This window comes from Pseudophryne corroboree, assembly GCF_028390025.1.
Source record: "Pseudophryne corroboree isolate aPseCor3 chromosome 3 unlocalized genomic scaffold, aPseCor3.hap2 SUPER_3_unloc_3, whole genome shotgun sequence".
Taxonomy (NCBI): domain Eukaryota; kingdom Metazoa; phylum Chordata; class Amphibia; order Anura; family Myobatrachidae; genus Pseudophryne; species Pseudophryne corroboree.
The window spans coordinates 5,120,927-5,137,647 of NW_026967519.1; the positions used below are offsets into that span (position 1 = coordinate 5,120,927).

The following is a 16,721-nucleotide window of genomic DNA, read 5'->3' on the forward strand; positions in this document are numbered from 1 at the left end:
ATGACCCTCCTCCAAGCCTCAGTTAGGATACTGTGCCCGGACGAGCGTACACAATAAGGAAGGATTTATGAATCCCGGGTAAGACTCATACCAGCCACACCAATCACACCGTACAACTTGTGATCTGAACCCAGTTAACAGCATGATAACAGAGGAGCCTCTGGATAGATGGCTCACAACAACAATAACCCGATTTAGTTAGGCAATAACTATATACAAGTATTGCAGACAATCCGCACTTGGGATGGGCGCCCAGCATCCACTACGGACTACGAGAAACAGATTTACCGGTGAGTAAAATCTTAATTTCTCCGACGTCCTAGTGGATGCTGGGAACTCCGTAAGGACCATGGGGATTATACCAAAGCTCCCAAACGGGCGGGAGAGTGCGGATGACTCTGCAGCACCGAATGAGAGAACTCCAGGTCCTCCTCAGCCAGGGTATCAAATTTGCAGAATTTAGCAAACGTGTTTGCCCCTGACCAATTAGCTGCTCGGCAAAGTTGTAAAGCCGAGACCCCTCGGGCAGCCGCCCAAGATGAGCCCACCTTCCTTGTGGAATGGGCTTTTACAGATTTTGGCTGTGGCAGGCCTGCCACAGAATGTGCAAGCTGAATTGTATTACAAATCCAACGAGCAATAGTCTGCTTAGAAGCAGGAGCACCCAGCTTGTTGGGTGCATACAGGATAAACAGCGAGTCAGATTTTCTGACTCCAGCCGTCCTGGAAACATATATTTTCAGGGCCCTGACTATGTCCAACAACTTAGAGTCCTCCAAGTTACTAGTAGCCGCAGGTACCACAATAGGTTGGTTCAGATGAAACGCTGAAAACCACCTTAGGGAGAAAATGAGGACGAGTCCTCAATTCCGCCCTGTCCGAATGGAAGATCAGATAAGGGCTTTTACAGGATAAAGCCGCCAATTCTGACACGCGCCTGGCTGAGGCCAGGGCCAACAGCATGACCACTTTCCATGGGAGATATTTTAACTCCACAGATTCAAGTGGTTCAAACCATTGTGACTTTAGGAACCCCAAAACTACATTGAGATCCCAAGGTGCCACTGGAGGCACAAAAAGGAGGCTGTATATGCAGTACCCCTTTTACAAACGTCTGAACTTCAGGAACTGAAGCTAGTTCTTTCTGGAAGAAAATTGACAGGGCCGAAAATTGAACCTTAATGGACCCCAATTTTAGGCCCATAGACACTCCTGTTTGCAGGAAATGCAGGAATCGACCTAGTTGAAATTCCTCCATCGGGGCCTTACTGGCCTCGCACCACGCAACTTATTTTCGCCAAATGCGGTAATAATGCTTTGCGGTTACATCCTTCCTGGCTTTGATCAGGGTAGGGATGACTTCATCCGGAATGCCTTTTTCCTTCAGGATCCGGCGTTCAACCGCCCTGCCGTCAAACGCAGCCGCGGTAAGTCTTGGAATAGACAGGGTCCTTGATGGAGCAGGTCCCTTCTTAGAGGTAGAGGCCACAGGTCCTCCGTGAGCATCTCTTGAAGTTCCGGGTACCAAGTCCTTCTTGGCCAATCCGGAGCCACAAGTATAGTTCTTACTCCCCTCCGTCCTATAATTCTCAGTACTTTTGGTAAGAGAGGAAGAGGAGGGAACACATACACTGACTGGTAAACCCACGGTGTTACCAGAGCGTCCACAGCTATTGCCTGAGGGTCCCTTGACCTGGCGCAATACCTGTCCAATTTTTTGTTTAGGCGGGACGCCATCATGTCCACCTTTGGTTTTTCCCAACGGTTTACAATTATGTGGAAGACTTCTGCTTAGGAAGTCTGTTTCCCAGTTGTTCACTCCCGGAATGAACACTGCTGACAATGCTATCACATGATTTTCCGCCCAGCGAAAAATCCTTGCAGCTTCTGCCATTGCCCTCCTGCTTCTTGTGCCGCCCTGTCTGTCTACGTGGGCGACTGCCGTGATGTTGTCCGACTGGATCAGCACCGGCTGACCTTAAAGCAGAGGTCTTGCTTGGCTTAGGGCATTGTAAATGGCCCTTAGCTCCAAGATATTTATGTGAAGTGATGTCTCCAGGCTTGACCACAAGCCCTGGAAATTTCTTCCCTGTGTGACTGCTCCCCAGCCTCGCAGGCTGGCATCCGTGGTCACCAGGACCCAGTCCTGAATGCCGAATCTGCGCCCTCTAGAAGATGAGCACTCTGCAACCACCACAGAAGAGACACCCTTGTCTTTGGTGACAGGGTTATCCGCTGATGCATCTGAAGATGCGATCCGAACCATTTTTCCAGCAGGTCCCACTGGAAAGTTCTTGCGTGGAATCTGCCGAATGGAATTGCTTCGTAGGAAGCCACCATTTTTCCCAGGACCCTTGTGCACTGATGCACTGACACTTGGCCTGGTTTTAGGAGGTTTCTGACTAGTTCGGATAACTCCCTGGCTTTCTCCTCCTGGAGAAACACCTTTTTCTGGACTGTGTCCAGGATCATCCTTAGGAATAGAAGACGTGTCGTCGGGATCAGCTGCGATTTTGGAATATTAAGAATCCAACCGTGCTGCCGCAACACTACTTGAGATAGTGCTACCCCGACTACCAACTGTTCCCTGGATCTTGCCGTTATCCGGAGATCGTCCAAGTAAGGGATAATTAAAACTCCCTTCCTTCGAAGGAGTATCATCATTTCGGCCATTACTTTGGTAAAGACCCGGGGTGCCGTGGACAAACCAAACGGCAGCGTCTGAAACTGATAGTGACAGTTCTGTACCACAAACCTGAGGTACCCTTGGTGAGAAGGGTAAATTGGGACATGGAGATAAGCATCCTTGATGTCCAGAGACACCATATAATCCCCTTCTTCCAGGTTTGCAATCACCGCTCTGAGTGACTCCATCTTGAATTTGAAACTTTTGTATGCAAGTGTTCAAGGATTTAAATTAGGTCTCCACCGAGCCGTCCGGCTTCGGTACCACAAACAGCGTGGAATAATACCCCTTTCCCTGTTGTAGGAGGGGTACCTTGATTATCACCTGCTGGGAATACAGCTTGTGAATGGCTTCCCATACCGCCTCCCTGTCGGAGGGATACGTCGGTAAAGCAGACTTTAGGAAACGGCGAAGGGGAGACGTCTCGAATTCCAATTTGTACCCCTGAGATACCACCTGAAGGATCCAGGGGTCCACCTGTGAGTGAGCCCACTGCACGCTGAAATTTTTGAGACGGGCCCCCACCGTGCCTGAGTCCGCTTGTAAAGCCCCAGCTGTCACGATCCGGGTATCTGGACGCCATTTCTTACCCATCAGATGCCTCCTAAGGCTGGCTCAGCGCTCCAGGACCGGATCCCATCTGTTATCCTGATGTGTACATTCCTGTATCCTCTCCTGTCACTCTGGGACGCTGTCACAGTAAACGCCATATTACACCTGGCATGGCGTCTCCCGCGGCCTCCGCCGCCGTCCCTGAACTTCTGCATGCAGAGTGTCTGAGTGGCGATTACGTCAGCCGCGGCCTCCGCTGTGTCCGCGTGGTTGGATGTGCATCTGTCAGCCTGGCGCCTCCTGTCTCCGGTGGCCGGCGCCGCCATTACTGTTTTCATTACCACATGGATTACAAACCAAACTTCCCTCCAAGTGTCTGCATGGGCGCAGCCATCTTGGATTCTGTCAGCTGATCATTTCCACCAATCTGTTCTCAGTATTGATAATCTGCATAATTGCCTAGCCAATCCCTTCCTTGCTGCAGGTATAAATACACTGTGCCTGAGCAAGGAAGGCGTCAGTGCTTTGGTTGTCAAACCTAGTTCCTGTTTGTCTCTCTCCTGTGATTGTCTTCCAGGTTCCAGCTCCTGTCTCAAGACTTCCACCATAGAGACCCGCACCAGCATTCCACCTGCGGTGTAGCCTGACTCTCCAATCCATTGTGGATTCATCTGTTTCCAGCTACAACATTACCTGCTTCCAGCTCAGCTTCCAGCAGAGTACAGCTTCCCTTAAAGGGCCGGTATCCTTTCTACACTTTACCACTCTCCACCGGTATTATTATTTCTCCGCTCTCAAGTTCTACATTTCAGTTCATATTTCATCGCTCCCAAGTTCATTTATTATTTAACTGGTTCCAGCCAGTATCCACTCCGTGCTAACAACAGTCTGGTTCCAGCCAGTATCCACAGCAGCTGTTTTATCTTCAGCAACCCAGCTTTTCCTGGAACACCAGCTGGCACAATCCTGGGTTATCTCCATTGCTACAGTCGGGCCTGGTAAGGACTTTCCATCTAGAAGATCATAAGAACTATCTCACACTACCAGTGCCCTGTGGCTCCTGCCATCCTGTAGTACCCAGGAACTGTATTTATTCTTTGCTGACTTTTACGTTTTCTTTTACTGCTGCTGTGTTGCAGAAGTTGTCATAATAAACATCATTGACTTTTATCCAAAGTTGTCGTGGTCACGCCTTCGGGCAGTTATTATTCATGTTACTTACATGTCCAGGGGTCTGATACAACCTCCCAGGTTCCGGTACATCTCAGCCCCTACAACTGAGGCTGCCTCCCGTCAGCTCAGGCCCTCAGTTGTGACAGTAAGAACTGACCTAATGAATCCAGCCGGAGACCAGGATCAAGCGGCCAGGCCGATGCAAGAACTGGCAGCCCGACTAGAACATCAGGAGGCTGCACAGGGCCACATCATCCGCTGTCTCCAGGATCTCTCTACTCGGCTGGATGGGATTCAGACAACTCTCCGTGGATCAGGCGCGTCTGGTGCGTCAACCACAGTGACTCCAGCTATAACCCCACCCACCTTACCCATTTCTGCTCCACGTCTTCATCTTCCAACGCCAGCAAAATTTGACGGATCTCCAAGATTCTGCAGGGGATTTCTCAACCAGTGTGAGATTCAGTTTGAGCTACAACCTGGCAATTTTCCCAGTGACCGTACAAAAATTGCCTACATTATTTCTCTTCTCAGTGGCTCAGCCCTTGATTGGGCATCACCGTTATGGGAGAGGTCCGACACCCTGCTATCTTCCTACACTGCCTTTGTGTCAACATTCAGGCGCATCTTCGACGAGCCAGGCCGGGTAACCTCAGCTTCATCCGAGATTCTCCGTTTACGCCAGGGGTCACGTACTGTAGGACAATATCTGATACAGTTCCAGATCCTGGCATCCGAACTGGCATGGAACGACGAGGCCCTGTATGCTGCATTCTGGCATGGCTTATCTGAGCGTATTAAAGATGAGTTAGCTACCAGAGACTTACCTTCTAAGTTAGATGAGCTAATCTCACTCTGCACGAAAGTTGATTTACGTTTCAGAGAGAGAGCAATTGAGCGTGGAAGATCATCTGCTCCAAAATCTTCTGCTCCTCCTCCTCGCCAACTGTCACCAACTAAAGATGAGCCCATGCAAATTGGCCGTTCCCGTTTAACTCCTGCTGAGCGCCGAAGACGTCTCTCCAAGTCTCTTTGTCTTTACTGTGCAGCTCCGTCTCACACCATCAATGCCTGTCCCGAATGTCCGGGAAAACTCCAAACCCTAGCTCGCCCAGGAGAGGGCCGGCTAGGAGTAATGATCTCCTCTCCATCTCCTCATGATTGTAATCTCCCAGTGTCGCTCCAAATTGCTCAACGTTATCGGAACGTCATTGCCCTCCTTGATTCCGGAGCAGCTGGGAACTTTATTACCGAAGCCTATGTTAAACGGTGGTCCCTACCCACCGAGAGACTTCCTTCGTCCATCTCCTTAACTGCCGTGGATGGCAGCAAGATTTTTGATGCAGTTATTTCCCTAAGGACTCTACCAGTTCGTCTGAGAGTGGGAGTTCTTCATTCTGAATTTATTTCTTTTTTAGTGATTCCAAGAGCCACACATCCTGTGGTCCTGGGCCTTCCATGGCTCCGTCTTCACAATCCTACAATTGATTGGACGACTACGCAAATCCTGGCATGGGGTTCCTCCTGTGCTGAGACATGTTTGTTTAAAGTATTGCCTGTCTGTTCTTCCTCCCCCAGGTCGTCTGATGTTCCACCTCCTCCATATCAAGATTTCACGGATGTGTTCAGTAAAGCTTCTGCTGATATTCTTCCTCCTCATAGAGAATGGGACTGCCCGATTGATCTCGTTCCAGGGAAGGTTCCACCTCGAGGCCGAACTTATCCGTTGTCTCTGCCTGAGACGCATTCTATGGAGGAATACATTAAAGAGAACCTAGCAAAGGGGTTCATTCGACCTTCTTCTTCTCCAGCAGGCGCAGGCTTCTTTTTTGTAAAAAAAAAAGATGGTGGTCTGCGGCCGTGCATCGACTACAGAGGTTTGAACGACATTACCATCAAGAACCGTTATCCTTTACCCCTGATTACTGAGCTCTTTGACAGAGTTAGCGGAGCTACCATCTTTACAAAGCTGGACTTGAGAGGTGCATACAATCTCATCCGGATCCGTGAGGGTGACGAGTGGAAGACCGCCTTTAACACCCGTGACGGTCATTATGAGTACCTCGTCATGCCCTTCGGATTGAGCAATGCTCCAGCTGTCTTCCAGCATTTTGTCAATGAGATCTTCAGAGACATTCTATACCGTCATGTCGTGGTCTATCTAGACGATATCCTCATTTTTGCCAACGATTTAGAGGAACATCGTTTTTGGGTTAAAGAGGTTCTGTCCCGTCTCCGTGTCAATCATCTCTATTGCAAATTAGAAAAATGCGTCTTTGAAGTCAAGTCCATTCCGTTTCTAGGGTACATTGTGTCCGGTTCCGGACTAGAGATGGATCCTGAGAAACTACAAGCAATCCAAAATTGGCCGGTACCCTTAACCCTCAAAGGGGTCCAGAGGTTCTTAGGGTTCGCCAACTATTACCGAAAGTTTATACGAGACTTTTCCACCATTGTGGCGCCTATTACTGCTTTCACTAAGAAGGGTGCTAACCCGTCCAAATGGTCTGAAGAAGCCATGCAAGCTTTTCATCTTTTAAAACAAAGGTTCATCTCTGCGCCTGTTCTGAAACAGCCTGACATCGACTCTCCTTTCATCTTAGAGGTGGATGCCTCCTCCGTTGGAGTAGGAGCGGTGTTATCTCAGAGGGCTAAAGATGGCCATTTACACCCTTGCAGTTTCTTCTCCCGGAAGTTCTCCCCAGCTGAGCGCAACTATGCCATTGGCGACCAGGAGTTGCTAGCCATCAAGCTCGCTCTAGAAGAGTGGAGGTATCTGTTGGAGGGAGCTTCTCATTCAATCACCATACTTACAGACCACAAGAACCTTTTATACCTGAAGGGCGCACAATGTCTCAACCCTCGTCAGGCCAGATGGGCACTTTTCTTTTCCAGGTTCGACTTTAAACTCCAGTTCTGTCCGGGCTCTCAGAATCGCAAGGCCGATGCCCTTTCCCGCTCATGGGAGCAAGAAAATGAGTCAGAGTCTTCAGACAAGCATCCTATTATAAATCCGTTGGCATTCTCCACGGTAGGGATGGACTCTACGCCCCCATCAGGGAAAAGTTTTGTGAAGCCGATGCTAAGGAAGAAGCTCATGCATTGGGCCCATGCTTCCCGTTTTGCCGGACATACAGGTATCCAAAAAACCCTGGAGTTTATCTCTAGGTCCTATTGGTGGCCAACTCTGAAAAAGGACGTCTTGGAGTTTATTGCATCTTGCCCAAAGTGTGCCCAACATAAAGTATCCCGCCAGTCGCCTGCGGGGCAACTGGTTCCACTATCCGTTCCCCGTCGACCATGGACCCACTTGTCGATGGATTTCATTACAGACTTACCCATGTGCAACAAGTTCAATACCATCTGGGTGGTAGTTGACCGGTTCACCAAGATGGCACACTTCATTCCTCTCACCGGTCTTCCGTCAGCTTCCAAGTTGGCTCAAGTATTCATACAAGAGATCTTCCGACTCCACGGTCTTCCTGAAGAAATTATCTCAGATCGAGGAGTTCAATTCACAGCCAAATTCTGGCGAAGTTTATGTCAAGTCCTCCAAGTCAAGCTAAAGTTTTCCACGGCTTACCATCCTCAGACCAATGGTCAAACCGAGAGGGTGAATCAGGACTTGGAGGCCTTCCTCCGCATCTATGTGTCCTCCTCTCAAGATGACTGGGTTCAATTACTTCCCTGGGCCGAGTTCTGTCATAACAACCAGTATCATTCTTCATCTGCTTCAACACCATTCTTCACTAACTTTGGATTCCACCCTAAAGTCCCTGAGTTCCAACCGCTTCCAGCAACTTCTGTTCCCGCAGTGGATATCACCTTGCATCAGTTTGCCAATATCTGGAAGAGCGTACGATCAGCTCTGCTCAAGGCATCGTTCAGGTACAAGAAGTTTGCGGATAAGAAGCGTCGAGCAGTTCCTGCTCTCAAGGTGGGTGATCAGGTATGGTTATCCACGAAGAATTTGAGGTTAAGAGTTCCCAGTATGAAGTTTGCACCTCGCTATATCGGTCCTTTCAAGATTGAACAAGTCATCAATCCTGTTGCTTACAGACTCCAGTTGCCTCCCTTCTTAAAAATACCCAGGACATTCCATGTTTCCCTGTTGAAACCGCTGATCTTGAATCGGTTTCATTCCTCACTTCCTCCAACTCCGAAAGTCCAAACTCAACGAGGCGTTGAGTATGAAGTGGCCAAGATCCTGGACTCACGTCACCGTTACGGTCAACTACAATATCTTATTGACTGGAAGGGTTATGGTCCTGAGGAACGTTCATGGACCAATGCTTCTGATGTCCATGCTCCTGCCTTGGTCCGGAGATTCCATTCCAAGTTTCCTCAAAAGCCAAAGAAGTGTCCTGGGGCCACTCCTAAAGGGGGGGGTGCTGTCACGATCCGGGTATCTGGACGCCATTTCTTACCCATCAGATGCCTCCTAAGGCTGGCTCAGCGCTCTAGGACCGGATCCCATCTGTTATCCTGATGTGTACATTCCTGTATCCTCTCCTGTCACTCTGGGACGCTGTCACAGTAAACGCCATATTACACCTGGCATGGCGTCTCCCGCGGCCTCCGCCGCCGTCCCTGAACTTCTGCATGCAGAGTGTCTGAGTGGCGATTACGTCAGCCGCGGCCTCCGCTGTGTCCGCGTGGTTGGATGTGCATCTGTCAGCCTCGCGCCTCCTGTCTCCGGTGGCCGGCGCCGCCATTACTGTTTTCATTACCACATGGATTACAAACCAAACTTCCCTCCAAGTGTCTGCATGGGCGCAGCCATCTTGGATTCTGTCAGCTGATCATTTCCACCAATCTGTTCTCAGTATTGATAATCTGCATAATTGCCTAGCCAATCCCTTCCTTGCTGCAGGTATAAATACACTGTGCCTGAGCAAGGAAGGCGTCAGTGCTTTGGTTGTCAAACCTAGTTCCTGTTTGTCTCTCTCCTGTGATTGTCTTCCAGGTTCCAGCTCCTGTCTCAAGACTTCCACCATAGAGACCCGCACCAGCATTCCACCTGCGGTGTAGCCTGACTCTCCAATCCATTGTGGATTCATCTGTTTCCAGCTACAACATTACCTGCTTCCAGCTCAGCTTCCAGCAGAGTACAGCTTCCCTTAAAGGGCCGGTGTCCTTTCTACACTTTACCACTCTCCACCGGTATTATTATTTCTCCGCTCTCAAGTTCTACATTTCAGTTCATAATTCATCGCTCCCAAGTTCATTTATTATTTAACTGGTTCCAGCCAGTATCCACTCCGTGCTAACAACAGTCTGGTTCCAGCCAGTATCCACAGCAGCTGTTTTATCTTCAGCAACCCAGCTTTTCCTGGAACACCAGCTGGCACAATCCTGGGTTATCTCCATTGCTACAGTCGGGCCTGGTAAGGACTTTCCATCTAGAAGATCATAAGAACTATCTCACACTACCAGTGCCCTGTGGCTCCTGCCATCCTGTAGTACCCAGGAACTGTATTTATTCTTTGCTGACTTTTACGTTTTCTTTTACTGCTGCTGTGTTGCGGAAGTTGTCATAATAAACATCATTGACTTTTATCCAAAGTTGTCGTGGTCACGCCTTCGGGCAGTTATTATTCATGTTACTTACATGTCCAGGGGTCTGATACAACCTCCCAGGTTCCGGTACATCTCAGCCCCTACAACTGAGGCTGCCTCCCGTCAGCTCAGGCCCTCAGTTGTGACACCAGCGTCATGCTGAGGACTTGGCAGAAAACGGGAGAGGGCTTCTGTTCCTGGGAACTGGCTGTTTGCTGCAGCCTTTTTCCTCTCCCTCTGCCACGGGGCAGAAATGAGGAGCCTTTTGCCCGCTTGCCCTTATGGGGCCCAAAGGACTGCGCCTGATAATACGGCGTCTTCTTTTGTTGATAGGCTACCTGGGGTAAAAATGTGGATTTCCCAGCCGTTGCCGTGGCCACCAGGTCTGTTAGACCTCTCCCAAATAACTCCTCCCTTTTATAAGGCGATACTTCCATATGCCTTTTGAAATCAACATCACCTGACCACTGTCTTGTCCATAACCCTCTTTTGGCAGAAATGGACAGCGCACTTACTCTTGATGCCAGTCGGCAAATATCCCTCTGTGCATCACGCATATATAGAAATGCATCTTTTAAATGCTCTATAGTCAGTAATATACTGTCCCTATCTAGGGTATCAATATTGTCAGTCAGGGAATCCGACCAAGCCACCCCAGCACTGCACATCCAGGCTGAGGCGATTGCTGGTCGCAGTATCACACCCGTGTGAGTGTATATACATTTTACTGCTTTCTGTCAGCAGGTTCCTTAAGGGCGGCCGTATCCGGGGACGGTAGTGCCACCTGTTTAGACAAGCGTGTGAGCGCTTTATTCACCCTAGGGGGTGTTTCCCAACGTGCCCTATCCTCTGGCGGGAAGGGGTATGATGCTAATAACTTTTTAGGAATTAACAGTTTTTATCGGGGGAAACCCACGCATCATCACGCACGTCATTTAATTCCTCAGATGCAGGAAAAACTACAGGGAGTTTTTTCTCACCCAACATAATACCCTTTTTAGTGGTACTGGTATTATCAGAAATGTGTAAAAACATTTTTCCATAGCCTCAATCATGTAACGTGTGGCCCTACTGGAAGTCACATTCGTCTCTTAATCGTCGACACTGGAGTCAGTATCCGTGTCGGCGACTGTATCTGCCATCTGCGGTAACGGGCGTTTTAGAGCCCCTGATGGCTTTTGAGACCCCTGGACAGGCACAGGCTGAGTCGCCGGCTGTCTCATGTCATCAATCTTTTGTAAAGAGCTGACACTGTCACATATTCCTTCCATAAGCTCATCCACTCAGGTGTCGACTCCCTAGGGGGTGACATCTCTGTTACAGGCAATTTCTCCGCCTCCACACCATTTTCCTCCTCATACATGTCGACACAACGTACCGACACACAGCACACACACAGGGAATGCTCTGATAGAGGACAGGACCCCACTAGCCCTTTGGGGAGACAGAGGGAGAGTATGCCAGCACACACCAGAGCGCTATATATATATATATATATATATATATATATATATATATATATATACACAGGGATAACTTTATATAAGTGTTTTTCCCCCTTATAGCTGCTGTATTGTTATACTGCGCCTAATTAGTGCCCCCCTCTCTTTTTTAACCCCTTTCTGTAGTGTAGTAACTGCAGGGGAGAGCCAGGGAGCTTCCCTCCAACGGAGCTGTGAGAGAAAATGGCGCCAGTGTGCTGAGGAGATAGGCTCCGCCCCCTTCTCGGCGGCCTTTTCTCCCGTTTTTCTGTGGAATCTGGCAGGGGTTAAAATTCATCCATATAGCCCTGGGGCTATATGTGATGTATTTTCGCCAGCCAAGGTGTTTTTATTGCTGCTCAGGACACCCCCCCCTAGCGCCCTGCACCCTCAGTGACCGAAGTGTGCTGAGGAGCAATGGCGCACAGCTGCAGTGCTGTGCGCTACCTTGGTGAAGACAGGATGTCTTCTGCCGCCGATTTTCCGGACCTCTTCTTGCTTCTGGCTCTGTAAGGGGGCCGGCGGCGCGGCTCTGGGACCGGACTCCGAGGCTGGGCCTGTGTTCGGTCCCTCTGGAGCTAATGGTGTCCAGTAGCCTAAGAAGCCCAATCCACTCTGCACGCAGGTGAGTTCGCTTCTTCTCCCCTTAGTCCCTCGATGCAGGGAGACTGTTGCCAGCAGCCTCCCTGAAAATAAAAAACCTAACATAAGTCTTTTCAGAGAAACTCAGTAGAGCTCCCCTAGAGTGCAACCAGTCTCGCTGGGCACAATTCTAAAACTGGAGTCTGGAGGAGGGGCATAGAGGGAGGAGCCAGTTCACACCCTTTGAAAGTCTTAAGGTGCCCATGTCTCCTGCGGATCCCGTCTATACCCAATGGTTCTAAATGTGACCCAGGCTCTAGAATATTTGACCATTCACATCAGTCCCTGCCCCAGTGGAGCTTACAATCTATATTCCCTGTGACCGGAGAGGCCCCAGCCTAGTGGAAAATGGCCGCCGTGGCACTGAAGGGGTTAACCCCTATTGCCCGGCGCCATTTTCGGGACAATGGGCGCTTGGCGCCATATTTAAAATATTGTGGGCGCTAGGCGCCGTGTTTGTACAAATGTTTAAAAATGTATTTTAAAGGAAAAATGCAGTTACTATAGCTGAATAATCATCTCCTGTCAGTAGGAAGTGGCATGCTAATGGCCCAGTCCTAGCAGAGAGGTGTGAATGACAAAACCTTTTGATGTGTAAAGATGCTAATCACGGGGTCAATGGGCTTGGAACTTGTTTCATGTACCTGATTTAATTGATATACGAACCCTGAATGGCAGATGCAGGAAGGAAGACTGTTTGTTTGTATTGTAGCCTTTCCTGTTGTAATCTCAAACACTGGGTTTGCCTGGAGATGTGACTGAGACAGAAACATTTGTATTTTGAAGCTATGTGATAAATTTATCAATAGTGAATGTTAATCTGATACCAAACATTGTCTGTGTCACAGGAAGGAGGATATTGTTTTATTGCACTTATCTCCTTTTGAAATGTAATTTATTTACTTGTATTTTCTAAGTTATCCTGATTGGTTGGAGAAGACAGGGAGGGCTTACCCCACTGTGGTACTGTATGGAAATTTGACATAAAAAGGAGGCCTGCGTGCCTCCAGATTTGTAGTTGTACCATCTTATTCTGCTGGAACATCTTGCTGTATGCTGTTGCCCCTAGCAATAGGGAAGAGTTCTCTTTAGATCTATTGCAAATAAATACCATTTGCCTCAAGAAGACCGCGTCATCTTGTGACCTACAGGGTTATGCCAAACATAGCAAGTGACTAGTGGGGATTCGTCAGCACCACACAGGTGTGGTAAGGCAGTGCGTCGGCACATACAGAGCAGAACCATGGTTCCAAACGCCACGGCAGGTTAGGAGTTTGGTGGTGGCAGCATAAACCCGCCCACAGCGCAGTGGGTGGAGTCAGTAACAGGCGGTTACTGACGGTAAGCGGGAATCCCCTATGTGGTCAGGCCTTGTGTGACCTAACCTTCCAGTCTGTGCGCAGGACACGGGACACGAAAGCGGCGAGTGCTTTCGTACGGGACCGTCCTGTCACATTCCCTATCACATGTACACACACACACACACATTCACACTAGGGTTCATTTTTGTTTGGAGCCAATTAACCTACCAGTATATTTTTGGATTGTGGGTGGAAACCGGAGTCCCTGGAGGAAACCCACGCAAGTACGGGGAGAATATACAAACTCCACAGTGCTGGGAATCGAACCCATGACCTCAGTGCTGTGAGGCAGTAATGCTAACCATTACACCATCCGTATATATGTGATTATCAGATGATGTGTATCTAGGTGGCCCCATAGCTGCTCTCTCCATTACACAACATGACAGTCTCCTCTTACCCAGTGATGTGAGGGGCCGGTGATTCTCCATCATCACGTCCTTGTACAGACCCCTGTGTTCCTCTATATACTCCCACTCCTCCATGGAGAAAGAGTCCGTGACATCCTCACACCTTATAGGAACCTGACACACACAATGATACAGTCATCACCCAGACACAACCCCCGGTGTTACTGTATAATGCCCCATTCCCAGCAGTCACCTCTCCAGTCATCACCCAGACACATCCCCTGGTGTTACTGTATAATGTCCCATTCCCAGCAGTCACCTCTCCAGTCATCACCCAGACACATCCCCTGGTGTTACTGTATAATGCCCCATTCCCAGCAGTCACCTCTTCAGTCATCACCCAGACACATCCTCTGCTGTTACTGTATAATGTCCCATTCCCAGCAGTCACCTCTCCAGTCATCACCCAGACACATCCCCTGGTGTTACTGTATAATGCCCCATTCCCAGCAGTCACCTCTCCAGTCATCACCCATACACATTCCCTGGTGTTACTGTATAATGCCCCATTCCCAGCAGTCACCTCTCCAGTCATCACCCATACACATTCCCTGGTGTTACTGTATAATGTCCCATTCCCAGCAGTCACCTCTCCAGTCATCACCCATACACATTCCCTGGTGTTACTGTATAATGTCCCATTCCCAGCAGTCACCTCTCCAGTCATCACCCAGACACATCCCCTGGTGTTACTGTATAACGCCCCATTCCCAGCAGTCACCTCTCCAGTCATCACCCAGACACATCCCCTGGTGTTCCTGTATAATGCCCCATTCCCAGCAGTCACCTCTCCAGTCACATCCCCCGGTGTTACTGTATAATGTCCCATTCCCAGCAGTCACCTCTCCGGTCATCACCCAGACACAACCCCTGGGGTTACTGTATAATGCCCCATTCCCAGCAGTCACCTCTCCAGTCATCACCCAGACACATCCCCAGGTGTTACTGTATAATGTCCCATTCCCAGCAGTCACCTCTCCAGTCATCACCCATACACATCCCCTGGTGTTACTGTATAATGTCCCATTCCCAGCAGTCACCTCTCCAGTCATCACCCAGACACATCCCCCGGTGTTACTATATAATGCCCCATTCCCAGCAGTCACCTCTCCAGTCATCACCCAGAGACATCCCCTGGTGTTACTGTATAATGTCCCATTCCCAGCAGTCACCTCTCCAGTCAGCAGCTGAATGATCTTGTTGGTGAGTTCCAGGATCTTCTGGTCTTTGTGCCTCTCATGTATCAGTGAGAGAGGTGGAGGCACCAGGATGGAGGCACAGCTGAAGGATGTCAGTCACCAGATGTCTTTTTCACTTCTGCATAATAAGATAGATATAATAAAAATATAAATACAGGATTTAGGGGGCACAGGGGTGGGAGGAGATAACAAAGGGGACATGGGTGGGGTTGATAATCTGGGGCACAGGGTGGTAGAGGAGAGTACACAGGGCAGCAGATGTTATAGTACGATGGGGAGAAGATAACGAAGCACAGGGGAGAGGAGAGAAGCTGATATTATCTAGACCAGGTATGTCCAAACTGCGGCCCTCCAGCTGTTGTGAAACTACATATCCCAGCATGCCCTGACACAGTTTTGCTGTCAGAGAATGCTAAAGCTGCGTCAGGGCATGCTGGGATGTGTAGTTTCACAACAGCTGGAGGGCCGCAGTATGGACATACCTGATCTAGACATTGGGAGAAGCTTAGATGGGGCAATACCGGGGGCACAGGGGAGCAGACATTGTATAGAATAAAAGGGAGAAAATAATAAGGGGATAACTGGGGTGAGGAGAATACAGGGATGGGGTAGTGTAGAGTATAATAGGGCACATGGCTGAGGTGGGAGGAGATAAAGTACGGGGATAGGAAAGGAAGTGATAACAGGAGTGGGGGAGGATAGGGTATAACGGGTGACACAGGGATGGGAGGGTGTAGTGTATAGTAGGGCACATTGGTGTGGTGGTGGAGTGAATAACAGGTGGTGTAAGGGGAGGGGTGGTAGAGAGTTAGGAGGGGAGAGTGCAGAGGGGTGCAGATATGCGGAGAGGATACCAGGAGGCGTAGTCACTATAAATACATAAGAGAGGGTATCAGGGGGGTACAGGGGTGAAGAGTATAGTGGGGGACTCTCATTATATGGACTTGGGGCGTGGATTACATAAGCAGCCATAATAGAGCCATGGGGAGCATATAATAAGGGGCACAGGGGTGGGTAGGAGAATAAAATAGGTGGCACAGGGTGAAAGGGCAGCAGCAGGCGGTACAGGGAGCAGCACCTTGCGGCGTCATAGACACAACCGCTGTCTCCCAGTCACCGGTGACGGTAGCGTCTAGATTCTCTTCGTGCAGAGGACCTTTCCCATAACCCCCTGGGTCCAATAGACACAACCGTGTCACACACAGCGATGTCTCCCAATCACGTGTCTCACCCGGGAGCAGAGGGCGGAGACCAGAGGGGAGGAGCGCGGGACCTCACATCCGGTGCAGAGCGTAATTCGGGTGGAACGCACCGGCCGGAAGTAGGATGGACCGCACAGACCGGAAGTGAAACTCATGGACCGGAAGCTAGGTGGAACGCACAGGCCGGAAGCCGGGTGAGTAACGGGTTGCGGTGGTTGTGGCGGAGGAGGCCGGGTCCGGGAGCTTCTGGGGAGAGGTACAGTGAGGCACTTACAGCTGGGAAAGAGCAGGGAAATGGCTGATGCTGCCTCAAGTCACCATTATCCGGCACCATGTGGCTATAAAGTAGGGATTTGAGGCTGTCAGCCCGATCATATGACCTAGGACTGACACCCCCCCCCGGGTTCCCACCCCATGCCCACATGTTTATAACTAAATTAAACCAAGTTGGAGAAA

The 16,721-nt window shown here is 49.7% G+C and overlaps 1 protein-coding gene across 2 annotated transcripts in view; it reads right to left on the minus strand.

The window, feature by feature from the left end:
• Window positions 1-16,342, minus strand: part of LOC134983931 (gastrula zinc finger protein XlCGF26.1-like) — a 56,484-nt gene extending 40,142 nt beyond the window's left edge. The window contains exons 1-3 of one of the 2 annotated variants that reach the window (XM_063949536.1): window positions 16,142-16,342; window positions 15,037-15,181; window positions 13,855-13,978 (exon numbers count right to left, since the gene is read on the minus strand). The gene's annotated coding sequence lies outside the window, so the exon portion shown is untranslated. The remainder of the gene's footprint in view (window positions 1-13,854; window positions 13,979-15,036; window positions 15,182-16,141) is intronic. The other variant, XM_063949535.1, reaches the window with a different exon arrangement.
• Between the last annotated feature and the right edge of the window lie 379 nt (window positions 16,343-16,721).